Here is a 27,538-nt window from a genome sequence, read left to right as displayed (position 1 = left end):
TGGCATTACTGTAGAGATAGAAAAAGAAAGGTATTTAAGATGGAGCAAACAGTACCAGCAGATGTACAGAACGTGGGAAGGTGCATGACACATGAAAGGAACAGTGTGGGATCTAGTTGGCCTTGAGCATAGGATCTCTAGAGCAGGGTAGTGGGAGGTAAGGCTAGAAACTCAGGTTGTTATCATATTGCAGAGATCCTGACTTCCTACTACAAACAGACATGATAAATGTTACCTATCGACTTCTGCAAGGTTTGTGATCTCAATACCTCAAGGAATACTTATCAATTAACTAAGAAACATGGTTTAGACCAAATAGCTATTAGGTGGATTCACAATTGGCTGGAAGGTTGGATTGATCATTGTCAAACTGGGAAGACTTAACAAGTATTATCCCGCAGGGGTCAGTCCTAGGTTATTTTCATCAATAACCTGGATAATGGAATAGAACATGTTAATTAAGTTTGCTGCTGACACCAGGCTTGGATCTGTAGATACTTGCTAACTTGTAGGATAAGATAAGATTCTTAGTGGGTTGGAGAAGTACCCTGAGCAAAAAAAGGGTGAAGTAATACATCTTGGCAGGGGAAGGAAAAAAGGGTACAAATAAATATGAGGAAAACCTAGGTTTGTGTAAGTTCAATAGAAAAATTATGGAAGAGTCATGAGTTTACCAGTGTAGCACTGAAGTGCCATAGTTAAGTGCAAGTTAACATAGTTAAGGATAGTTAAGTACAAGAAGGCTTTATTATCTGTCATGTATGTATTCCTGAGAGTCATGATACACAATAGAATGATGGGCCAACTAAGCCATTGACATGGGCAAAGCTTGAAATGGCAAGAAGAGGAGATAGAGGCAAACCTGGAAAAGGCAGTCATCTTCAGGCAACATTCTAAAACTTAGCTTCCTACACAGGCAAGGATATGCCTTCACTGTTGTTTTCTCTAATTTGGCCTCCTTTGGTCTTACAGGCCTTTCTCAAGCTCCAGGTGGTGACAGGGGAGTCATGCTTTTAGCTTAGCAATGACCAGCCATAGTGGGGGATAAAACAAACAAACAAAAAACCCTGCATATCTCATGATATTGAAGGGTATGAGTATGCCACCCATAATGCCTCTCAGGACAATTAGGATTCCTTTTAGGAATAGGACACTCATAGGGATATTTTCGATTTACCCATTGTAAATAGCAAACATTGGCAAAACAATGAAAGGTGGGGTGATGAATGACTACTCAATGTTAGTTAAATGGAACTGACAGGGTATTGGAGTGGGTAAATAAGCATGTTTCCTCTCCCATAGCTCAAAATTTTGAACTTGAAACCTTAGAAATAGTTTACTATCTTTTGCCATCAATATATGCTGTCACCAGCTCCTTTCATTTCTTTCTTAGCTATTTCTCTCTGATTCATTTCTTCCTCTCCAATATTACCATTCCAGGAAATCCCAACCAATTTCACCTCAAAACAAAATGATTGCAATAGACTCTCTTTGGAGACAGGCTTAATGTCAACACTACTTTATTTCAGGTTTGATGTTAGGACAAATAAGGCACTTGCAAATCATTGAATAGTTAACAAAAAGGAAGTAATTTGGCTACAACACAGCAAAAATATGCCACAAGGACCCAGTCACCCTTACCTTCTCTGGAAGAATGCATTCTAGTCTCTATATGAAAAGTCATCTGGTTATCAGGGTTAGATATGGTGAAAGATGCCTTAACTTGTATAGTTTTTAGAAATTGACCAAGAATAAGGGTGATTCCACATGGCCGGTATTTTTTATACGCTAAGAGGACTAAGAAGCAATGTCAGGAAAGCTGCAGCCAATCATGTGTGAGGTACCATTTTGTCTCCTTTTTAGAGAAAGCTAATCCATGTTGTGGGAAGGAAGGAAAAGGGTCCTGAGCCTACCTTGGTTCTGGATGAGTGGAAAGAAGCTGTATCAGGGAAACAGGGGCCAATGAGGTCCCGGGGACTCATTGTGTCCTTTTACGGGAAGCTAATTCATGTTGTAGAAGGGAAAGAGAAGGGTCCTGGGCTTATCCTGAGTTGGGATGGGTATAAATGAGCTATATCATGCCTATCTCATTTTAGAGAAAGCTAATCCATGTCACAAAAGGTAAGGTTGAGGGATGGGGCTAACTCACATTGTAGGGAAATGTTGATAGTTAGTCCTATCACATACCACGCCTTGGCAACAAGACTTTAAGTATCTTCTACTACTTAAATGCTTTTGTCGAATAGTCTTTCTGGCATGAACAGTACTCAGGGAAAAAGAGCAACAGAAAACCACCACCAGTATCACCACTAATGCCACCAGCGATGACAAAAATAAAGAAAAAAATTATAGCTCCTGGACTCTCAAGGAGTAGAAGAAAAGAGGACAAAAATTGGAGAACGAAAGCCAAAGAGATCCCAGACTTTTTCTCCCCTCTTTGGAAGGACAAGTTCTGAGTCTTAACAGTTTGGGCCATGCCATGGGTGATGCCAAATTTTTGCAGTTCGTGGTTGATCTCTGAATGCAAGATGATTATGGTTATAATGAATTGGAGCAACAGCAAGAATATCAAGTTCACAGTAAAGAAGATGACCCCTCTAGTATAATCACCTTCTTCTGACATGTGGTGCTGACAATGAGTAGGAACATTTCCAAGAACATCAGGACCACATCATGGACTTCTTACATAGTAAACAACTCTTAATTGTGCATCAGGTTCATCTGTAGTAAAGTGTCTAAGTGGTCACAATTTTCTTGTATGCAACTTTTACCAGGATACTGAGCACATGTTAAAATGGAAGCCCTCTTTATACTTTACCCATTCAGTGTTCCCTGGCCCATCTGCCAAAACCTCCTTGGCCCTGAAAACTATGCTAAGGGAATGATACAAAATCTTTGCCTTCTTGAGGCTTCTGTGGGGAGGCTGTCACCTTTTTTTCCAGTAGGGATAGATAAGGACTTTCACTCACCTCAAAAGTACCATCAAATTAGCCAAGGGATCCTTTTTATTTCAAGCAAATACACACCTGCCATAGTTAAATTGTGACATTTTCGCATCCCCCAGAAAGCAAGGCACATCCTAACACCCCTGAGTGTTATTGTTGGTCTTAGTCTACACAAGCCCTTTCTGTGAGAGAGTTGTCTGTACCATTCCAGAGGAAAGAAAGGCTGCCAATTGAGGGGGACAGGCCATTTCTCCATGGTATGTAGAGTCTCCTGAAGGGACAAGAGTCTTGAGGCAATGACATCTCTGCCCTGTGGAAGGAATAAAGAATGATTGGAGAGGGTCAGCTGGAATTATGTCCCAAAACAGTCCATCCTTTTCTGCTAAATCTTTCTGGAGATTAGATCCAATAATTTACTGGACTGGTGTGCCCTTCCCAGGGTGGCATTGTTTTGTCAGAGATATGGCTTGTTTGAGGTTGGGCACCTAATCTGGATAGTAAGATATATAGCAATATAGCTTTTGATTAGCAGGGGTAAACCTCTTAGAAGTCATTGAATAGTTAACAAAAAGGAACTGTTTTGGCTACAACACAGCAAGAATATGCCACAAGGACCCAGTCACCCTTAGCTTCTCTGGATGAGCTTGTTCTTATCTCTGTATTGAAACTCATCTGGTCACCAGCGTTAGATATAGTGAAAGATGCCTTGACTTGTGCTCCAATTTGTCAACTGGGGAAAGGATGATGATCACTGTGTTTGGGTAAGTACTTCAATTGGCACAAGAACCCAGCTGGTCAAGAATATCCGCCTCATCTTTTTTGTTGGGGGATTCTATTGTTCTGTGCCTAGCACAACATGGCATTACCACTGTAATATCCAAATTGGCACTAGAGCCACTCCCTAATATTTTATGGTTCCAATATATTCCTATGATATAATATCTCTGATGAGTCCTGACTTGCCCCATAAACAACCACATATAGTAGGAAGCCCCAGATAAATTCTGCCATTTGACCTGACCCCAAAGGGAAGAGCCTTTATCGTCTAATCTAGTATTCTCTAGGCTCTAAACCACTTGACTAGATCCATGACAACCATCCAGGAATTAGTGTAGATGAAGATCTTCTTTGCTGTATCCTTCAAGGCTCTTCTTACATGCCAGCCATGTAGTTTGGATTTTATCCAATTGGAAGGATTGGCCAGGACCCCCATTCCCTAGAGTATCCACTGTTACTGTATTAGTGGCAACTGAAGTTCAGTGTTATATATCTTCCTTATAGTAGATGAAGTCATTAGTGAATCAGGCCAAATGGCATTCCTCAGGGGTCAGGTACTTATAGATGGGGGTTCATTGGGCCAATGAATGTTGATTAATTATGGCGCCCAAACTGAAGGGCAGTCTCTAATGTAATTCCACAGGTTTCTGGCCTGATCACTTTTTATCAATGGCTTGGAGGAAGACAAAGAAGACTTTATCACATTTTTAAATGACATAAAAATGAGAGGTATGGATAATATGTATTAAGAAAAAGTCAAGATTCCATGAAACATGAAAATACTGAGTCCAAACTAAGAGTATGCTCTGGCCAAAATGAAATATTTACCAACTCCTGACCTGAACATATTGTATACTTTATGATCTTTATGACTTTTTTCATGCTATTCTCTGTTTAAATCTACCCTCCAACCTCCTCTCTAAGACTTCTGAAACCTTACCCATCCTTCAAGGGAGTAGTGCCAGGGGAGACTGATTACATGACTTCAGAAGTTGCTCTGATGGTTCTACATAATTTTGAGTTCCAGATTTTCTCCCCTCCCTCCCCCCTCCCTCCCCAAGACGGCATGGAATCTCATATAACTACCACGAATGACTTCGCATTGAATAAATTTATACACTAGTCAAGTTACGGAGAAGAATTACAACCAATGGAATGAATAATGAGAAAGAAGAAACAGAACCAAAAAAAAATCAAAAAAAAACCCCCAAAAACAAAAAGAAAAGAGAAGGGAAAAAGGTGAGCATGAAGTATGCCTCAATCTGCATTCAAACTTCATAGTTCTTTCTTTGGATGTAGATAGCATTCTCCATCATGAGTCCTTTGGAGTTGTGCCTGCACTTTGTGTTACTGAGAGGAGCGAAGTCTGTCAGGGTTGGTCCTCACGGAATCCATACATCTGTGGTTATGTACAGTGTTCTCCTGACTCTGCTCTGCTCACTCAGCATTACGTCGTGTAGGTTTTTCCAGGTTGTTATGAAGTCCGTATCATCCCCATTTCTTATGGCACAATAGTATTCCATTACCTTCATATACCACAGCTTGTTCAGCCATTCCCCAATTGATGGACATCCCTTTGATTTCCAATTCTTGGCAACCACAAAAAGAGCCGCTATAAATATCCTTGTACATATGGGTCCTTTTCCCGCTTGTGTGATTTCTTTGGGATACAACCCTAGAAGTGGTATTGCTGGGTCAAAGGGTATGAACATTTTTATAGCCCTTTGGGCATAGTTCCAAATTGCTCTCCAAAATGGTAAACTAAAAATAAAAATAAATTAAAAAAAAATGGAATGATGTAAAAAAAAAAGTTGCTCTGAATATCTGATTCCAACAGGACTCTGAAATCTGGTTGAATGGAGTTTAAAAAAATCTATTTTCCTTCTTGATCCCACCCACCCATATTTTCTTCCACAAATCTGACCCCTATTAAGACCTATCCACCTAACTTATAGCAATAGCTTTCTACTCTGAGCTTTCTCTCAGGTAGAACATAGCTAAAAGTTTAGGAATCAAGCCTGGGATAGCAGAGGTTCATGGAAAAGTATCCACCCACACAGATATTTATCCATTATAGATTTTGCTCAAACAATGATAGAATGGCATTACTGGGCAATTATGCCACCTCCAGGGAAGGTCATGGCAGCTGTTGAGTAGTACAAAATTACATGGCACAACAGGCTTGGGACAGCAGCTGAAAGACTGAATTTGGTTTCAACTGCAGTGAGAACTGAGACTGTTGGAAAAAAAATGACAGCCATAAGAACCTTCCAAGGCTTATACTGGGCCACGACACATTGGTATCCTCAGAAATGGCAGGAAGCCATATATTGGTCTGAATTCTCCTGAATTCATACAGGATAGCCATGTGGTGATATTACCAGTGTCGTGGGATATTGCAGGCTACTCCTGTTACAGGGAGAGAAGCACTATCAATCGCTGCAGATACAAGGGACATGATTCAGCCTACAGTACAAGCCAGCCCTGACTGACAAACAGCTGTCTCATAAACCAATGGGCCATGTGAACAGGTACGTCTTCAGTATGGAGTGCCCTCTGTCTTCTTGAGTATAGGAGGGGGATACATGATTTTTGGTTTCTGACTTTGGTTTTAGTTTCTGACTCTGACTCAGAGCCCCAGGGAGTGACTGACCCATTGAAGTACCTTGTCCCTATGTTGATGAAAAATATGGAGAATTTACAAGTTGCTGGTACTTAGGAATATTTACTTTAGCCACATTTTTTGTTCCTATTCCTGGGGCAACTTCTGCTTTTGAGGGGGAAGTCAGGGCCTGGATTCTTTGACTTAAGAGCTCAGAATGCATTTTCCCATTTAAAAAAAGTTACAGATAATGGCTAGGTGCCTTTGCAATATTTAATGTCTTGCTTTCAAATGCCTTCATTGAATAGTGGACTTGTAGATTTGGAAGGGACTTAGATTAGACCATCTTGTCTAGTCCCTTTCCAAAGTGTGAAATCTGTTTACAACATTCCTGAGAAGTTTTTGAAGACCCCCAGTGATATGGATCTCACTACCTCCTGTGGTAGTTTTGTTGTTGTTCAGTAGTTTTCAGTTATGTCCTACTCTTTGTGATCCCATTTGGGGTTTTCTTAGCACTGATTTGCCATTTCCTTCTCCTTTATGGATGAGGAAACTGAGGCAGAAAGGGTTAAGTGACTTGCCCAAGGTCACAAAGCTAGTAAGTGTCTCAGGCCGGATTTGAATTCAGGGTGGGGAGGTCATTACCAACTGTGAAGATCAAGGAATGCTCTTCAGAGAGATGATATTTGAGTTAGGCTTTAAATGATGGGTAGGAATTCAACAGGTGGAAGTTGGGGAGGGTATTTCTGGCAGAGGACATAGCAAACATAAAGGTTTGTACTAGGGGCATGTTTGAGAAATAGTGAATAGTAGTGTAGTTGGAACAGAGAATACATGGGAGTGGAGTAGTATAAGGTTAAACTGGAAAGAGTGAGTAATGCCAGAATGTGGAGGGACTTGTATGCCATATAAAGGAGTCTGAATTTTATGATAATAGAGAACCATTAAAACATTTTGAACAGGGGCGTTACCTAACAAGATTTATGTACAAAGATCACTGTAGGAGTTGGGGTTGGGGATGGTGTAGGATTTGGAAATTATGGGCTTAGCTCAGGTGCTATCTCTGATAAGTCTTTCCTCAACTCCTTAGCTATTTGTCTTTCCTGATCTCCACTTTCCCCAAATTATCGTAATTCCTAGGTTGAGCATTGGTGGACACTCTAGAGTTTTTTTTTTACTTCAATGCTTCATTTTATTTTATATTTTATTGATTTTTTTATGTCATTTTTATTTCCCAATGACTTTCCTTGCTTCCACTAGAGTCTTCCCTTGTAACAAATAAGTACAGTTAAACAAACAAAATCAACACATTTCCACCATCAAAATATATGGATCATGATGCTTCATCAGCAATTTTCTGAAGTCATGATTGGCCACTGCATTGATCAGAGTTCTGAAGTCCTCCGTTGTTTTTTTTCCCTTTACTTCATCGTCATCACTGTGTAAATTCTTCTCCTGGTTCTGCCGACTTTGCTCAGAATTAATTTGGTGCCCAGCACAGTGCCTGGCACATGACATGTGCTTATTATAAGCTTATTGGATTAGATTGAGTTGATGCAAGTCTTCCCAAATTTATCCGGATTCTTCATACTTGCCATTTCTTATGGCACAATAATAGCTCTTTGTGTTCATATTCCACAATTTATTCAGTCTTTCCCCAATTTATTAACTCCCCACCCACCATTTTCCTTACATTTCTTTGCTATTGCAACCCTCTCATTTTACAGATAAAGATACTGAGGCCAGAGACGTTACTTGATTTGCTCAAGGTTATTCGGGGAGTAAGTGTTTGAGCCTGTATTCAAATGGAAGACCTCTGACTCCAAAGCCAGCACCATTCTCTTTAGATGCATGTATTGTATCCCACCAGTAGAATAAACAATTTCTTGAGAGCAGAGACTACTTTTGGTTTTGTCTTAATATTGCTGGTTCTTAGTAAAGTGCCTTGAACACAATAGATTTTTAATAAATACTTGTTGCTTTGGATTGGGTCGATTGGAAAATGGAGAGAGTGGAGGGAGGGTGACCTGATAGGAAGGTATTTTAATAGTCCAAGATTATGGTAAAGAGGGCTTGTACTAGAGTGCTGATAGCAGAGCTCAAAAGAAATTTTGTGGAGGTAACATAGAGAGAATTTTATAACTGGTTGGTTATGAGGGGTTGGGGAAATTGTCAAAGATTAAAGAAGCATAGGATAACAGATCTAGTCTAACGTTCTCCATTTTATATATGAAGAAACAGTCCCAGGGAGGTTGTGACTTATCCAAGGTCACATGTAAAGGCAGGATTTGAACCCAGGTCCACTGACTCCATAGTTGTTGCTCTTTCAAATGGAATCAGATAGCCACAAAGTTTCAAATATGGGATGATTAGTGGTGCTACCTAAGGGTTAGGGGCTGGGCTTTTGTAGAAGATGAATCATTGTTTATAACATTGTTTTCATGGAAAATGTGTTTTAAGTTTTGAACAACTGATATACAAATGAACTTTGGGAACACAGGCTGCTTGTAAGTTGGAACTGTCTGTAAAATAAAATCCATGGTTTAGGAAAGTGCTTTTATTGTGGGGTTTTTGCTGCATTTCCTCTTTCTCATGGCCAAGCTGCCTGTAGACAGAGAGCAATTGGCAAACTTACTGTTTGTGCCATCTATATTTCTCTAAGAAGAAATAAATGCTCTAAGAAGAAGGCATGTAATAAATGTGTGCATTGCAGAGGCAATAAGTGGGCCAGATATAGCAAAGGAAGGCAGATAACGACATGGCCTCAGGTATAACATGGGTGAAGTCATTCCTCCCTGACAAGAGTCACCGCTCTTTTGCCCTCAGGGCCCTCAGTTCCACAGGACTTGGGACTGTCATCCTTCTCTCCACATAGCACGTAAGGTCATTAAGAGAGAGGCTGATGCCACGCCAGGGGCCATGATCTTCCCTGCCACCAGGTTGCAGATGACACTTAGATGACATGCCTTTGATGTCAAATCCAGGGAGAGCATTGTCCTAGCTGTCCCAATATCTGTTGTAAATCAGCTCCTGGAAGGAATTTAATTGGCTGTTCCTGCATTCAGATAACACTCAGACCACAAGGACAATTTCGCCAAACTGGGACAGTCCAGGTTTCCAACTGTCACTGGAAAATTCTGCTTGTAAGGGAGCTATTGCCAGTAATTATTGACAAACTAAGAAGTGTGGTCATTTCTTGAGTGGATCATTCACTCATCCATTCATCCATTCTCTGTCTCCATCTCTATCTTGTCTCTGTCTCTTTTTGTCACTACCTTCCTCAATCTTTTTCCATATAGGTGTGTGTATTTTATATATATATATATATATATATATATATATATATATATATATATATATGTATATATATATGTATATACACACACACACACATATATGTATGTATATGTATATGTGTGTGTGTATATCCTTTTCCATATGCAATAATGTTTCTATTAATGTAAACAACACATTGCAAATACATTCCTATACAGGAATGTTAGGAACATCTGCATTGAAATCTCTCCTCTGGCTTTAATAAGTGTGGTACCACGTCTATGTCACTTCTTGACTTTAAAACTTAGTTTTCCAACCTATAAAACTGAGATAATAATCCCCATACTACCTAACTCTCAGCATGGTGGTGAGGCTCAAAGTAGAGGGTTTATATATATAAGGCTATTCTAATTTTAAAATGCCATTGAAATTGATCACTATAGTAATTACTATAGCTCTGATTTTCTGAATATATATTCTACCCCTGCTATATCTTATTAGGATCCTTATTCCTTCCCTCTCCTCTAAGAAGTAGGCTGGGGGTCTCTACCAAGCGATGTAGACTCAGACTCAATGTATATTAGACCCCACCTCTCTCACAATGTGCCTCTGTTTAGTAACCTAGAAACTGAACCCAAGTTTACTCTAGGAGACAGTGACCTGAGTTTTACTCCTTTAGGTGATCAAGATATGAATTCCATGTGTGAGATGATAGATTATGCCCCACTCATTTCTTATTCTGTTGAGTTGGGGTCCTATGGCACTCATGAGTGAGAGAGACCTATAACTGCTTCCTCCTCAACAATTATTGACATCACTTACCTGAAATATATTAAAATTTGTTTTTATAAATATTTAAGTTTTCTGTGAGAGTCCTGCTGTGCTTCCCATTCTCCACTCAGTTAAAAAGGACAGAAAAACAAATCCTTATAATCAAATATATAGAGTCAAGCAATACAAACTCCCACATTGGCCTTGTCCAATATACATATGTTTGTGTGTGTGTATATATATATGTATATATATGTACACATATATGTGTATATATATGTATATATATGTACACATATATGTGTATATATATATACACATATATGTGTATATATACAGATACACACACACACACACATATATATACACGGTGCATGTGTGAATATGAATGTGTTATATGTGTGTGTGTGTGTGTGTGTGTGTGTGTGTGTGTGTGTGTGAGAGAGAGAGAGAGAGAAAGAGGGAGAGAAATGTGTCTGTCTTCACTCTGACTCTGTCACCTCTCTTCCAGCATGCTTTATAGAGCCCTCTGGAATTGTGATTGTTAATTACATTGATCAAAGTTATTTGTTTTTATAATTTTTTATCTTACAAATTGGTCTTCTGGTTCTGTTTACTTCTCTATGCATCAGTTCATGCAATGCCAAGTTTCTCTGAAACTCTTTAATCCTGTCTTACAGCATGGTAATAATCACATTCATATACCACAACTTGTTCAGCCAATTGATAGGCATGGGATTGCGCGTGTGACATTTTCAGACCCATGCTTTAGGAAAATCACTTGTGGAAGTTGTATAGAGGATGGATTAGAATTGGGGGAGGGGTTCTTGAAACAAGAAGACAAATTAGAAGATACAATAGTACAGGGGAGAAGCAAGGAAGGTCTGGGTAGGGTGGTAACTGTGTGCACTGAGAGATAAATGAGAGATGTCAAAGTAGACCTGAGATACGTAACTGATTAACTGTATGGGATAATTGAGAGGGGAGTCAAGGTGGCAAACCTGAGAGACTTAGAGTTTGGTTGTCCCCTCACCAGCAATGTGGAAATTTAGAAGAGTTGTTGGCGAAAGATAATGAGTTCTGTTCTGGATATGTTGAGTTTTGACAATGTCTAACAGATTATCAGGAATACCTGGTTTCATGTCTTGCTGATACCTGCTGACTTATGATATTGGGGAAGTCATAACCTTTCAGTGCTCCAGACAACATTCTAAGACTATAAAATTTAAGGCTAGGACTGGTCTGCATTGGTAAAGAATGGGCCTTCCAAATTCATAGCTGCCTACACTGACAAAATCACAAGTATGTATGTGTGTGTGTGTGTTTAAAGAAGTAAGCTATTATGATAGTCTGAAAGACCTGGAATTCAGGAGCCTCTCTGTGACCACAGGGTTCACTTACACCAGGTTGTCTCCTCTCTGGATGATAGATGTGTCCTCTTTTGTATGCCTCAGCCCCTTGTCCCGCCACAAAACCACCATCCTCCTTGGTGTCTCTTCTATTTGTTTGCCAGTCAATATCAGGTGTGTCTCTGCCTGTAACATAAGAAATATACAGTGCCTAGAAGAGAGTAAGTTCTTAATAAATGCTGGTTGATTGATCACATGATAGATATTAGAGCTGGAAAATCCACCAGATGTGACTGAGAGTACCTGTAAAACCCATAGTCTTTAGCTGTTTCAGTGAGAGACCCTGGAGTGAAGGCAAATTCAACCTAGGTATTTTGCTCTGACTAGGAGGGGTGATGGAGGACTTGGTGGAGCTGTTAGGGCCAAGTCTTGATCATTTGTTTTTCTGAAGAACCATTGTTGATCCTTCCTTTCTCCTGTTGCTAAGGCCCTTCCGCCTGAGACCTTCTACAACACTATACCATATAGCATAGTGTGGTATAGGTCTGGAGTAAGCAAGATCTGAGTTCTGAGCTGTGAGGCCATGGATAAGTCACTTAACCCTTTTTACCTCAGTTTCCTCATCTGTAAAATGAGCTGGAGAAGAAAATGGTAATCACTTCTGTATCTTTGCCAAGAAAACCCCAAATGGGTTCATGAAGAGTCAGTCACAACTGAAAGACAACAACAAAGGAGCTTCCATTGTAATGGGAAAGATCACATTGAAGGAAAGGAAAAAGAGATGGGGGAGGAAAGAAGGTACTTGGCCAAGGATGGGCATGGTAGAGGGGTCTGGAGGAGTGTAGCCTTGAGGTAAATGAAGAAATGGTTCACCTGGGCCCCTTCCTTAAGTGGAGGAGACAGGAAACTTACAGAAGGATTTCCTTCAGTTCTCTCTTGTTTTCTTTTACTGCCCGTGACAGCTTTCCCTAAACTAAAGTCTCATTTTCTCCATGGAACCTTCTCTGTGTAGGTTGGCCCTTTTTTAATGTCTCTGCACTATGGTCTTCTAAAGTATGGATAATCTCTAACTCAATTTGTTATTATTTATTTTATTTATCTTTGTAATTGATGCCACCAATTACAATTTATAATCATGGTTAGCAGATAAAGTATTGAACCCAAAGTCAAGTTTGACTCCTGCTTAAAAGACTTAATAGTGTGGTGATGCTGGGCAAGTCATTTAGCCTCAGTTTCCTCCTCAGCAAAATGGGAGTAGTACTAGCACCTGCCTCACAGGTGAGGATGAAATGAGTTCACATGTGTAAAGTACTTTGTAAGGTCTTAAGGTCCTCTAGAAGTGCTGGTTATTATTACTACCTGAGTTCAAATCTTGCTTTAGACACTTAACAGTTGTTTGACTAACCTGGCCAAGTTCTTAACCTTCTTTGCCTCATTTTTCTCATCTGTAAAACAATAAAACATCTACCTCATGGGGTTGTTGCAAGAACCAAATGAGATTGCAAACCTTAAAGTGCAATACAAATGGTAGCAATCATTATCATTTAAATAAATACCAACTTCCATTTTTATGTTGTCTTCCCAATTGGCTTCTAAGGTCCTTTCCGTGTCCAAAGTCCTCCAATACTGGAATGAGGCTTCTTCAAACTAAATTCCATGTCTTGTACTTCTGTGTTCTTGGCAATGGCCAGCACCATGTTGATGATAGATTTTTTAACAAACATCTTATTTTATTTTAGATTTTAACAAACCTCAAAAGCCATTGAGTTTTATGACTACTTTTTTGTGATGGGGAGAGAGAGATGGAAGAGATAATTACTTAATATCTTGTTACTACTACTGGAGAGCCCAGGCCCCTTAATTCAGTGGTAGTCTGCTTTTCTCACTGGTCAGCACATGTATCTCCCTTTCCATAAAGCCTCAGTGTATCAAGCTGATGGATTATGGCCCACACTTGGTTTAGACTCTTGCATGACAATCACATGTCATTTAAAATTAGACTTTTTGAGAAAAGTTTTAATCTAATGAGGTTATTAACACAGAGTGACATTTCAGGACTGCCTGGTGCCATCATCTGAATAGGAGATGATTGTCTCTTTACCTTTGAGGTTGGGGAAGCACAGAGGCCAGCCTATAGCCATCCTGACCTCTGGGTGCAAGAGCACAGTGACATCACTTTGCAATTAATTTTCAGGGCAGGATGGATACAAATGCAGCTCCTTGGCCTGACTACCAGCTCACTTGGCTAATGAGGCCCCTTAAAACTCTTAAAGGAAGTAAGAACCATCATTATAAGGGATCCTGATTTTGCCTACTTATTCCAGAGGCAGGATTGTGAAGCAGGTAGATAGATGTACAGACATAGATAGCTAGATAGATAGACACATATAGATAGAAAGATAGATAGATTTAGCATATACAAGATAGTTTCTGCCCTCATGGACCTTATAATCTAAAGAAGGAAGACAACTTAGAGAACTGAGTTAAGAAAGGGAGACGGAGGAGAAAGGGTGGTTATGGTAAGGGATTCACCAGTTGGGAGAATAGGCTTTCAGGACCAGGGGTAATTGCTGCAGGTGAGGAGGAGGAAGAGGTGTCTAGAGAGAGTGTATGTTTGAGTTAAATGAAACATAGTTGGGTCTTTCTTAAAATGGTAGTCCTGGTGACAGGATGACATATGTATGTGGTATAGAACATATGTGGTGAACTGGAAAGAATGTTATATTTGGAATCAGAAGAACTGTATTAAAATTCTGACTCTGCTACTTACTATCTGTATGAACTCAGGCAACTCATGTAATTTCTCTGGTCCCCAGTTTCTTCAGAGCTAGAATAAGGAGTTCTGAGTCTCTATTCAGTTCTACATGGGGATCCTGGGGGAGGAGGCTTCTGATTAGGCCACATCACCGACACAGCTGCCAAGGATAATCAGAGGACCAGGTCAACTGCAGCTGTGCATTGGAAAAGTCTTCAGGTCCCAGCATCTACATTCAGACTAGCTTTTAAGCAAAGTTTGTTGTAGATGACCTCTTCTGGGGGCCTTTACACTCTGATACTCTGCTTCAGAGAAATATAGTATTGACCAGGTTGGGTGACTAAGTTTTGCCACCTTGGCCTCAATACCATGAGGTATTGTTGAGTTTAATCAGCCAATATGTGTGGGAAAGAGCTAATATACATATATATATATATGTATATGTATATGTATATATGTATATGTACATATACATTTCCCACTTAGTTCTGGCAAAGTAGGGAGGAAGCTATCTTTACCTATTCATACGGGCAAATAGTTTGCAAAATGGAGACAAGGGCATCAAGAAGGGCTGGTGACCTGTCCAAGAATACACAACCTATATATGCCAGAGGTAGGGTTTGAACTCATGTCTTTGGACTTTGAGGTGGCTCTCTCACCACCATCCCATGCTGCCTTTTATTATAATAATATAACTTCTAAGCTGACTTTTCATAAAAATGTATGTTTCAGTTCTAGCTTTAAAAATGATAAAGGATATAGATAGGCAAAAGTTATTGCTAAAGTTTTTAATGGGATTGTAATGGAATGTTTTAGGAAAGGGTGTGTGTGTACCTGCATTCATGTATGGTGGGGAAGAATTTTTATAGAGACTATCAGGCAAACATAAAACTTCCTCTTTCAATTTCCTCACATTTATGGAACAAGGGAAAAAGAACTGAATCCAGAAGCAGAGGTATGCATTCTAATTTTACCTGTGATGTTTATATGTATGGCTTCATGTATATCCTTGAGCCATCAAAGACTTCCTTGAGCCTCATGTTGCTAATACAGTTATCCTTTCCACATTGTGAGGGTTAGGGATGCCTCCCCACCCTCACCCCCCATGAGCATCTGGAAAATCTTCATAAATTTTTTTGACCCTTCCTTCATACCAGAGAAGAAATCTGATTTTTTTCCTCTTTCTTTTATGGGGTGTTTACAGCACCATAGCGCAAAATTTGGGTTAATATTATATAATACTATACACATATTTATGCATTTCTGAGTTTCTAAAATTTTTCTGCGTCATCTGCTGGCCTTCATGTAGGGTCTGTGGTTTCCACAAAAGTCTCCAAAAATTCCCATTTAATTTCTTCTGCTGACCTGCAATACATTAAAACTATGATGGGGAATTTCCTTATCTATAAAATGATCTGGAAAAAAGAAATGGCAAACCACTTCAGTATGTTTGCCAAGAAAATCCCAAATAGGGATAAAGAGTTAGACATGACTGAAGCTACTCAACAACAACATAGTGCTTACCATGTGCCATATACTGTGCTAAGTGTTTTTAAAAATATTATCTCATATTCTGTCATTGACCAACCTTCTTTAAGTACCTACTATGCTCAGAGCACTATGCAAGACTGTAAGAGAAAGGAAAAAACAGTTGAGATAAGACATGATTCATGCCTTCCTAGAGATGACAGTCCAGGAGGGGGGATACAACTCAAGCACAAATAATTACAGTACACAACATTACATGATGAATGGACTAGATAATTAAAAACAAAGCAATTTGTAGGGTCCAAGGGGAGAATATTGTTATTAAGTGGGGTTGGGAGTCTAGGGGATCCCAGAATGCTTCATGGTCGAGGTAGCCTTTGAGTTGGGCTCTATAAGATGGGTAAGAATGCAATAAGTGAAAAATAGGAGGCAGGGGGACATTTCAGGTACAGTAAATAGGGTGTAAGGAACTTAAATTTACATCACTGTGATCACTGAATGAGGCAATGAGAGGTTGTGACTTGGCAAAGGTGGCACATCTATTACTTTCCAGAAACAAGATTTGAATGTAGGTCTTCTTGATCCAAGGGTTGGCTCTATATTAACTATGCCATGCTGCCTCTTTATAAGGCATCAAGAATAATTGACAATCTGGCTATGATTTCAATGGTCATTAAGTCTGGTCATTAAAACCACCACAATAGATCTGCTTTTTCAGTCTGGGGTTGGGGGATTGTTATAACTGGGTCAATCCAACCATTGCTTGGAAATTTACCTGCAAATAGCTCTGTAGACTGATAATGTCAATGTGGCCTCAATTGCCTGGGTCAGACTCCTGTACATCATTAAATGACTCTGGCTCAACCCCAGGAGTAGTTATATTTCAGCAGTGCCAGCAAATATCTCCGAGCTGGTAACGGGCTTCAGAATGAAAGGCGCTATATGAATGTGAGATATTATTATGTAATATGGGAAAGAAAACAATGGGGAATAAATAGCAGTCACCTGCAGGGAATCAATACCACTGACTTTATTATATTCAGCTCAATAACTCGCTACTCAAGTTGGAGAGGGGGGAGGAGGAAGGGAGAGTGGGAAATTACCAGGTGCTTAAAAAAAAACTGCACCAAGCACTGACTAATGATTTCCGGGCTGAGAGTAGATGTCATTAATGACCCTTTTTATTCATGCAGAAGTTCCCAAAGAGGAGCATAATGTTCCATTAGTAATAATTGAGAAAGTCTCTCTTCGGGATTATGTCAAAACCTAAAGTTGATGCTTCTGCCAAAACATTTTGGTGACAAACGTGTGAGGACTTTGACAGAAGGTGACACTGCAGGTGGAAGAGCCTTCAGGAGGAGAGTCTCCGAGGAGATGGAGGAGAGAAAGGGAGGAGATAGGTTAAGAGGAGATTTCAGACCTCAGAATCCAACTCCCATCACATTCCCATTCCTTGGGAACCAAGTAGCACCATCCTTTAGAGAGTTCAATGGTCATTTTCTTGTCCCTTTTAGCCATTTTCACCTGGTCCATGTGGAAATATGAAACCAAACCATGTTAGATAGTATCAAGTCAATAAACATTTGTTAAATGCATACTATGTGACAGATGCTGTGTTAAACTCCTGAGATACAAAGAAAATGGAAATCACAAAAATATTACCTGCCCTCAAGAAGCATACATTCCAATGGCAGTAGAAAACATGTTAGAAAAACCCAAGTAGATGCACATTATATATACAGAATAGATGGACAGTTATCTCAGAAGGGAAAGCACTAGCAAATGGAGAGACCGTGAAAGGACTCCTGCTGAATCTTGAAGGAAACCAGAGAAACCAAAAGGTAGAGATCAAAAGGAAAAGCATTCCAGGCACGGAGGTATAAAGTAGAAAAGACGGGAAATAGTGTCATGACACAAGAAATAGGGAGTAGGCCAATGGAGATGGATTGTAGAGAGTATGGAAGGGAGGAAAATGTAAGAAAATGGCAAAAATAGGAATATCCCAGGTTATGAAGGGCTTTAAGTTTCCAACAGGCGACTTTCATTTGATCCTTCTTCTCACATATGAATTTGCATTCTTACCTTCGTAGAAGTCAGAAATATTGATTACTGTGTTATTTATTTATATATAATGGGTAGTTGGATCATGCCCAGATGACCTAGGGTAGAGGCACCCATGCAAGAGATGCCAGGGACCTGCTTTTGGGAGACAGGAGAACTGGCACCAGAGTGGACAATCTGGATTGGCCTACCACATGGGTGCCCCCAAGTCCCCATTATACATACATATATTTATAATATTATATATAACTATATATATTACTTATATATTACATATATATTATGTGTGTATATTTTTGTGTCATATGACTCTATTATCACTCATTCTACAAACATTTATTAAGCAATACCTGCATGCTGTTTTTGGCACTAGGGGAACATGGAAAAATTAAGATAAAGTATGATTCCTATCCTAACAGAGCTTATAGTCCTGAAAAGGATGATACCAAATGCAGATAATTATGACACACAACATTATGTGATGCTTGTGTTAGAGACATGCACCACAATGTCCTTTGTGAGGTATGAATGGAAGGGTTCTTACTGGCTTCATAGAATAAATGACATTTGAGTTGAGTCTTAAAGAATGGATGAGTATTCCATAAATGTAAAGGAGAAAGAGGCATTATAGGCACAAGGCATAACATGAGCAAAGGTACAGGGTTGGTTAGGCATATAGTATCTCGGGGGGGTCAGAGTAGATAAATTTGGCTGAAGATTATAGAATGTTTATAGGGCATCGAGATGAAAATGCCTGTAATGTAAGTTGGCAGCAGTTGGGAAAAGACCTTGAAAACCAGTTAAAGGAGTATATGGTATATTCTACTTTGGGATAGCAATGTCATAAAATTGTACAATTTGAAGAGATCTCAAAGTCTTCTTTTACTAAATATCCAACTCCACCCAAAGCATCTTTGACAAATAGTCTTCATGCTTGAAGACCTTCCTCTCTTCTTGAAGATCTTTATTTGGTCTATTTAACCAGTGATCTGTCTCCAATAAAGGCTCATACTCTTCAATGTTACTCAATCTCTTATTACAGTACCAATTAACTTCTTACTAAATGTCCTCTTTCTTATTCCTATTACCTCTTTCAATTGACTGGATCTCAATCCAGCCTTAGATTGAATAGCCAACTAGATGTTGCCTTGTTCTCTCCCCTTCCATTACCTAAGTCCTTAGTGACCAGTTGTAGTCTTCTTTTGCCTAGTATTGTAGGTCCAGAGGTACTCTGAGACAACTGGGTTAATTCTGAGTCTTTCCCAGTCTATATAATATTCAGGATGTTGGGAATAATTTAAAAGCTGATGTCCAATGTTAGAGTTGAATACATCCATCTTCCCAGGTGCACTTCAGGTTGGAGAAGCCCCCATGCTATGCCACCTCTTCCAGGGCTATTTCGGGATGAATATACCCACAATCTGTAACCTTCCCTATAGGGTTAGGGTGGAACTAGATATAAGTCTCTATGTGTTTGAGAAAGATGTAACAATATCTTATTTCCTATTAGTAATAATCACAGTCAATTAGCCTTCAACAAATAGTTACTGTCTGCCTGTACAAGTAACTAGTACTTGTAACTAGTATTGTACAAGGTGTTGGGATGATACAAAGGAATGTATGTCAGGGCCCCTGACCTCAGAGATCTGACAATCTGAGTAAGAAGGGTAATGACCCAAGAAATAATTAACAGTTCAATACCAATACTACAAGATAGGATGTGATTAATGATAAAAAGAATAGCTTGGAGAAAAAGTGCTAGTGGGGCTGGGGAGAATGATTCTGGATAGGAAGATTTCATGCAAAAGGAGGAAATTCCTATTAGGACTTTTGTATAATGCTTTTCACTGAATAGGTACTTGATAAATACATATTGAATTGGACTAGATTGAACTTGAAAGATGGAGAGAACTAGGTTAAGTAGAAAAAAGAGAAACTCTCATGTAGTAGAAAGGGGAATAGAGAGAGGAATAGGCACTTATATAGGGCCTACTATGTGCCAGGCATTGTGCTGAACATTTTATCTCATTTGATCCTCACAATAGCCCTGCAAGGTCAGTGCTATTATTACCCCCATTTTAAAGATGAGGAAAATGAGGCAAACAGAGGTTAAGCAGCTTGCCCAGGGTCACACGGTACTAAGTATCCGAGGTTGAGATGTGAGCTCAGGTCTTCTCGCCTCTAGGTCCCACACTCTATCCACTGTGCCCACTAACAGCCTCTGAAAGTATTTGGATTTGGAATCGGAAGACTTGAGTTTGAATCCTTGCTCTGATACCATCTGTGCACTTCCTATGAGTGGGAGAAACACATCTTACTTCACAAATACCTTTGGAGTGCTGGTACCAGTCTGGCCTCAGTTTCCTTATCTGCAAAATGAAGAGATTGAACTGGATGATATGTAAGGTCACTTCCAATTCTACATCCTATGATGAATGAGTGTGGTATTTTTATGTGAGGGTATGTTATGAATAACAGAAAATCAGAGGAGGAAAAATGTAAGCTGTATTCAGAGGATTTCAAACAGAAGTATTTGGATGGAATGGAGGAGAGGTGGATAGTTAGAGATGTGGCTGGAGAGGAAGGGCAGGGTCAGGTTGTGGAGGAATCCACATGCCAGACAAGGTGTTTGAACTTCCCCAGGTAATCAATAGGAGTCAATGAAAGTTTTCAAGAGAGGGTGGTGGTGATAGTGGGGTGTGTGTGTGTGTGTGTGTGTGTGTGTGTGTGTGTGTGTGTGTGAGAGAGAGAGAGAGAGAGACAGAGAGAGAGACAGAGAGACAGAGACAGAGAGACACAGAGGTAGAGAGAGAGACATAATGAATGTGGCATTTTCAGAATATTAGGCTGGCTGATTTGTGTAGGGCAGATAAGAAGGAGGAGAAATTGGAATTAGAAAGAAAGGTGAGGAGGCTATTCCACCAGCCCAGAGGCAAGGCAACAAGGACCTGAATGACAGTCCTAGGAATGAAAAAGAAGAGGATAGACTCCAGAGATATTTCAGAGGAAGAACTGATAGGATTTGGTGACTTACTGGATATTATAAATGAGGGTAAGGAAAGAGTCAAGGACGATGCCGTGCCCAGCCTATGGAATAATAATTGGGCTCATTCTGTTCTTTTAAGTGGGATCTTGTCCAAGCTTCTACCTTCTTCACTGCTGCTGTTAGTAACCCAAGCCTGATTCACCACCCTGATGCAACCATTGCCTAGAGCTTTATTTCCTCAGGGACTGGCCCTGCTTTGCTCTCCTGAGTCTACTAGGAAGAATTGGGTGCTAGAGAAGGGGTTTGTTGGGTCAGAGGTTTTATAAGCTCACTGTTTCTTGAACTATTTTGTCCTTTTAGAATTTCTGTGACTTGTGAGGTCATTGTTAATATTTGCTGAATCAATCAAAGCCAAGTGGAGACAGAGGCAGAGAGAAAAACAGAAGAACAGAAGTGGGGGGAGGGGAGAAAGAGAGGCAGGATGTGTGTCTGTTATGAGTGTAAAAGGGAGCAAGGTAAGGAGAGAGAGAGAGAAAGAGAGAGAGACAGAGAGAGCTTTTATTCACAGGGTCATGTAATTCACAATTGGAAGGGACCTCAGCTAGCCATATATTATATTCCTACCTATACCTCAGCAAGAATTTCCTCTACAGCATTAAGTTTTTGCTTGAGTATCTCCAAAGAGGGAGAACCCAAAGCTTCCCAAAGACCTCTAATCATTAGGAAATTTCCCTTGTATCAAGTCTAAATTTCCCTGTGCAACTTCCACCCATCACTCCAAGTTCTGTGTTATGAGACCAAGCAGAACAAATCAAATCCCTTTTCCATATGATGGCTTTTCAGATACTTGAGGAAGGCCATTAATCCCCTGGTCCCCATACACTAGAGTCTTTTCTTTGCCCGGCCAAACGTCCCTAACTTCTCCAAGCCATCCTCAGGTGACATACATTCGAGTCTTTTCACCATTGTAGTTACCCTCATCAGGATACTTTTTAGCTTACCAAGGTCTTTCCTAAATTATGGGACCACGACTGAACTCAGTATCCCTGATGTAATCTGACCAAGGAAAAGTAAAACAGGACTGTTACCACCCTGTTCCTAGCTAGGAGAATTAGGTAAATAACTATCATGAAATAGAGTAAAAGGTATGACTCAAGAGGTTAAACCTAGGAATGAAGGATGTGAATTCAGTTACATGCCAAGCTTTGTGCTCATTGAATTTTAACCTTTTAAGAGGGAGGGTTGTATGTTTGACTCATATGGAAAGTTACCAGTTGCCGCCAAATTAAACCAGAAGCATAAATTTACTTGTCATTTGCTAAGCCACAGCCTGTCTGCTTGGGCCACACAACCAGGATGGCAGGAGCTAGAAGGGTGGTCACACTGAGAATAACAATGATGATTGTATCTGATGTCTGCTGAGCACTTTACAACTTACAAAGCACTTTATAGACATTATTTCCTTTGAGACTCACAACAATCCTGGAAGGCAGGCATTGCAAGTGTTATTTTATACGATGAGGAAGCTGAGAATATGAGAAGGGAAGAGACTTATCCAAGGTCACTGGGCTGGGAAGGGGCAAAGTCAAGTCTCAGACAAAAATCTCTGACTACAAATCCAGCATTCCACACTGCCTCTGGTCATGTAGTGAGGTAGGTGAAGCTTCCCTTTAGAGTGTGCTGACTGCTTGGCTGATTGAATGGAAGGTCCACCATAACAGAACGCTCTTATGGAAATGGTCATTTAAACAATGACACTCCCAGACTTGGCAGACAAGTACCACACGAACTCGACTCATCTACAGAAGCCACTATAGTCTTGTGGAAGGTTTATGTCTATAATATGGCTAGTCCTGCATTCCATACTCCATCTATTTAGTCTATGTTTCAATCAGTTTTGACCTTCCCTTGGAAAATCTGTCTACAACTAAAAGTGGTTAGCATTCTGGGATTTAGTCTTTGGGGGAAGAGTAGAGCTGTGGGAGGGGTTGATGTTAGCAACACTATTAAAAACCCTGTGTCTGTAGCAACAATCTGCTAGCAGCTGCTGTAGGGGTGTAAGACTCAGCAACAACCAGTACACAGAAAGCTCCAACACAGGTTCTTTTGATCTGCGTTACTGAGGAAAGTAGCATTAAGGGGGTTAACAATCTTATTTCAATCCAACTTACAAATATCATTCACTTAGTTCAGGGGAAAAAGCCAGCACCCTGAACTTCAGAGCAAATATAAACAAATTACAAGCATCAACAGACAGACCTTGTCTGATTCAAATCTCAATGCATAGTTACCAGGGTTTAACAAAGTCCCAACATCTGGGTTTAAAAGCTGGAGGGCTCTTAACTACAGCTGCCCAGAGTCTCCACATCAACACACCTCCAAGAGTGAGAGCCCCCAAGCAAATAGCTCTGTTTTCTCTTTCTATACACTCTTTAGCCCATCAACCCTCACCTGAGCAAGCAGAACTCAGGCTCCTACTATTGGCTCTGGTCTTAGCAACTCCCCTTAGGACCCTGAGGGCTTCACGCCCACATAGGCTTAGAACCTAGTAGATAGGGGTTTGAGCCTGGGGTTTAGCACCTAGTAAGACACAATCAAAGACACCCAACTTAACTGATATTACACTTCACCCCTTCCAGTTTCCATGGCCTAACAAAAATTTAAATTAAATGGCCATGGATCCTGGAACAAATAGAAGCATTATACATTTTGATCCAATCAAGCAGGAAACTAAAACATATCATTCACAACAAAACATCATTCAGTGTCATTCCCAGATACTTGTTTATAATACAAACATGACCCGTCCCTAGGTCCCAGCAAGATAATCTCTTCAATCAATCATTCCCAAAATACCAAAATACTTGTTTATAATTCAAATGTCCACCCCTAGGTCAAAGCAAGTTAATCTCTTCAATCAATCAGGGAATTACAACAAAACATATCATTCAATATCATTCCCCCCAAAATTTGTTTATAATGCACCATGATCCACCCCTAGGTCCCAGCAAGTAACAATCTTCTTTAGTGAATACAAAGTGTCCAAGTAAAGTACTTCTTGAGCATGTGTCCTTTTACACACACCCCTGTGGCAGACTTCTTCCCAGTACCCTCAGGCAGGGGTATCCTTTAGTAAAGTTCAAAAGCAAACAAACAAACAAAAAAGTCCAAATGAAGTTCTCTTGGGGATATGCCCTTCTCCCCACACTGTTGCTGCAGGCTTCCTCTTGGAACCCGAAGTCCCAACTCAAAGAAAAATTCCAAACAAAGTTCTGTTGGGGGTCTGTCCTCTCTATGCTGTTCCAGCCCCCGCTTCCAAGTCCTGAGGGGCTGTTGGGCAATAAAGCCAACGGGGTGGGGTCCCTGGTGGTCCAAGGCACTTACCCTACCCCACCATAAACAAATCCACCCCTCCCTCCTGTGTCCCAAGCAGCCCAAGGGGGAGGCAACAAAAAAGGCACACTTAATATCAATTAAGTTGGGTGTCTTACTGGGTGTTAAACCCCAGGCCCAAACCCCTATCTACTAGGTGCTAAGCCTATGTGGGCATGAAGCCCTCAGGATCCTAAGGGGAGTTGCTAAGACCAGAGCCAATAGTAGGAGCCTGGGTTCTGCCTGCTCAGGTGACTTTTGATGATGGCTAAAGAATGTATAGAAAGAGAGAACAGAACTATTTGCTTGGAGGCTCTCACTCCTGGAACTCAGATGTTGGTAACTATGAATTGTATTTGGTCTGTTTATAAATGTATGTTTGTAATTTGTTTGTATTTGCTCTGAAGTTCAGGGTGCTTGTTTTTTCCCTTGAACTAAGTGAATGATATTTGCATGTTGGATTGAAATAAGATTGTTAACCCCCTTAACACTACTTTCCTTAGTAAAGCAGATCAAAAGAACCTGTGCTTGCAGCATTCTTGTTGTTGGGCTTGTGTCGGTTTTTCACCCCCACAGCAGCTGCTAGCAGATTGTTGGAACAATGTCCTCCCTTTCTAATATGTGAGTGAGGATATTTGTAAAGCACTTAGTAAAGGGCTTGGCACATAGTAGGTGTTTAGACATGCTCTTTATTTTCAAAGGGAGAGGAAGATGGATAGAGAGTACCATATATAATGTGAAAAAGTTTTGAAGTGCTAATCAGCTTTGATGAACTTTTGTTTTTATTTCTTTTTTTTTAATAGAGCATGGCTGTCTGGGAAGGGCAGAATGAGGGGGAGGAGATGGTTTATGATGAGAAATTTAGATGATGTCAAAACAGCATGAATCAATAAAAATAATTTTAAAAAATCTATTTTCACTTTTTTTCCTCCAGAATTAATAAAGACGTTGTTCAATGAAAGGACTTCAAAGTATAAATGTCTCCTCTTTCTAGTCAGCAACCCTAGGAATCCTTAAGCTGTGGTCAACAGAAGACTTTTGGAATTCCCTAGAATACAGAGAGTATTTTGTCTAAGGGAGATAGATATTTAATGTGGACTTGCAAGTATATGAAGTTTTGGGGAAATTTCTAGCTCTGTAAAATTTGCAAAACTCTCAAAAATGACTTTTATAAATTAAGAGGCAGATCTTGACTCTCTGAAAGGAAAAGCTTAACAATAAAGGTGGCACTGTCCAAAAGTAGCATTCTTGGGAGGATATCTTGATGTGTCCTGCTTCACCAAAGGTCTTCAGGTAGAGGCTGGGAAAGTTGCAGAGGGGATTCCTAATCAGGTAAGCTTGGACCAGAGGACTTTTGAGGTTCCTTCCAACTTAAAGACGCTGTGATTCTTGACAATAACCCTAAAGATATACAGACACTTTATAACCCCATCCCTCACATGTTAGCATGGTAATTTGCATATAATAGGCACTTAATAAATAGTTGTTCAACTAAATTGAAGACTTGGAGCCCGAGGACTGACATTGACAAAAATCAAATTTAAGGAAGATTAGTCTCAAGTTCTCAAGCAGGAAGCATCAAAGAAAGGAGAAACTGAGAGAAGTCAGAGAGATCATGGAGGAAGTTGTAGTAATTTAGGCATGAAGTAGTGAGGTCCTTTGCTAAGTAAGACTAGAGAGAAAGGGATAGATTGAAAGGCTTAAATGTTATACAACTACGTACACACACATATACATTTTGTTGTTGTTGAGGTGTTTCAGTCGTGTCTGACTCTTCATGACCCCATTTGAAGTTTTCTTGGCAAAGATACTGGGATGATTTGCCATTTCCGTCTCCAGCTTATTTTACAGATGAGGAAACTGAGGCAAATAGGGTTAAGTGACTTGCCCAGGGTCACACAGCTAGTAAGTGTCTGAGGCCAGATTTGAGCTCGTGAAAAGGAGTCTTCCTGACTATAGGCCCGACACTACCTACTGTGCCACCTAGCTGCCTCATATATCTAAATATATATATTAGCTGTATTTTCAGGCTGTATTTAGCATAATATCTCTAGTATATAACCCTTTCTCTTCTCTGACACCGCCAGAAACCTGGCCCAGGGCATCACTGTATCATGTCTGGACCATGGTCTCCTTGCCTGAAGTCTTTCTCTACTCCAGTTCTTCCAATACTTACTCACCTGTCAAATTGATCTTCATAGAGCACAAGCCTGACCATGTCACCCTCCATTCAATAAACGCCATTGTTTCCACATCACCTCTAGGATCAAATATAAAATCCTCTGTTTGACATGCAAAGTCCTTCATAACAGACAGCCTCCCACCTTTCTAGTCTTCCTATGCCTTTACTTACCTCCACACATTTCATGGTCCAGGGACTCTGGCCTCCTTGCTGCTCCTCCAACAAGCTGCTCCATCTTCTGGCTGCATTTTCACTGGCTGCTCCCCATACCTGGAATGCTCCGGAATGAAGCCTGCAAGAAACCTTTTTGGATCCCCCTTAATGCTAATACCACCATTCTGTTAATTATCCCCAATTGATCCTGTTTGTATCTTATTTGTATATCATCGTTTGCACGTTGTCTCCCCTACAAGACTGTAGCTCCTTGAGAACAGAGACTATCTATTGCTTTTTCTTTGTGTCCCCAGGGTTTAGCACAGTACCTGGCACATGGTAGGCACTTAAATGTTTGTTGACTGACTCATGGTCCAGAAAACAACAGTTAAGCACTTAAAATATCCAAATGCTTCAGGGAGATAAAAAGATAAACTTCTATTCAGTTTCCCTACTAGCAGGACACCTATGACATGCCAACACGCACCCCTGATGCCACATTCAAGTTTTTGCCACCTTATTTACATCCATCTATTCAACTACTGCCCAAGAACGCATTCCTTTTTTCTGAACCTTTGAATTGGTCAGAATTACTCACGTGACTAATTGCAACACAGAAGGACATTGACTTAAAAGTTTTAGGAATGTGTAACAGGAGATGACGATTAAGGAGAAGACGGTATCACCACCAGTTTCTCAAAGGGCACCCTTTCCCATGGGTCACAGCTTGTGAGTTTGCTCAGCTCTGTTTCCCAGCCTGGCTTTTCAGTGTGCGGCTATAAACTAGGAGAACAGGACAAACAGGTTTGGAAGTCCAATCT

The 27,538-nt window shown here is 40.2% G+C and overlaps 1 pseudogene; it reads right to left on the bottom strand.

Moving 5' to 3' along the window:
* Window positions 1-26,600, bottom strand: part of LOC118846728 — a 119,713-nt pseudogene extending 93,113 nt beyond the window's left edge.
* Between the last annotated feature and the right edge of the window lie 938 nt (window positions 26,601-27,538).

This window comes from Trichosurus vulpecula, chromosome 4, assembly GCF_011100635.1.
Source record: "Trichosurus vulpecula isolate mTriVul1 chromosome 4, mTriVul1.pri, whole genome shotgun sequence".
NCBI lineage: Eukaryota > Metazoa > Chordata > Mammalia > Diprotodontia > Phalangeridae > Trichosurus > Trichosurus vulpecula.
The sequence above is the reverse complement of the archived record's forward strand: the minus strand, read 5'-3'. Positions and strand labels throughout refer to the sequence as shown.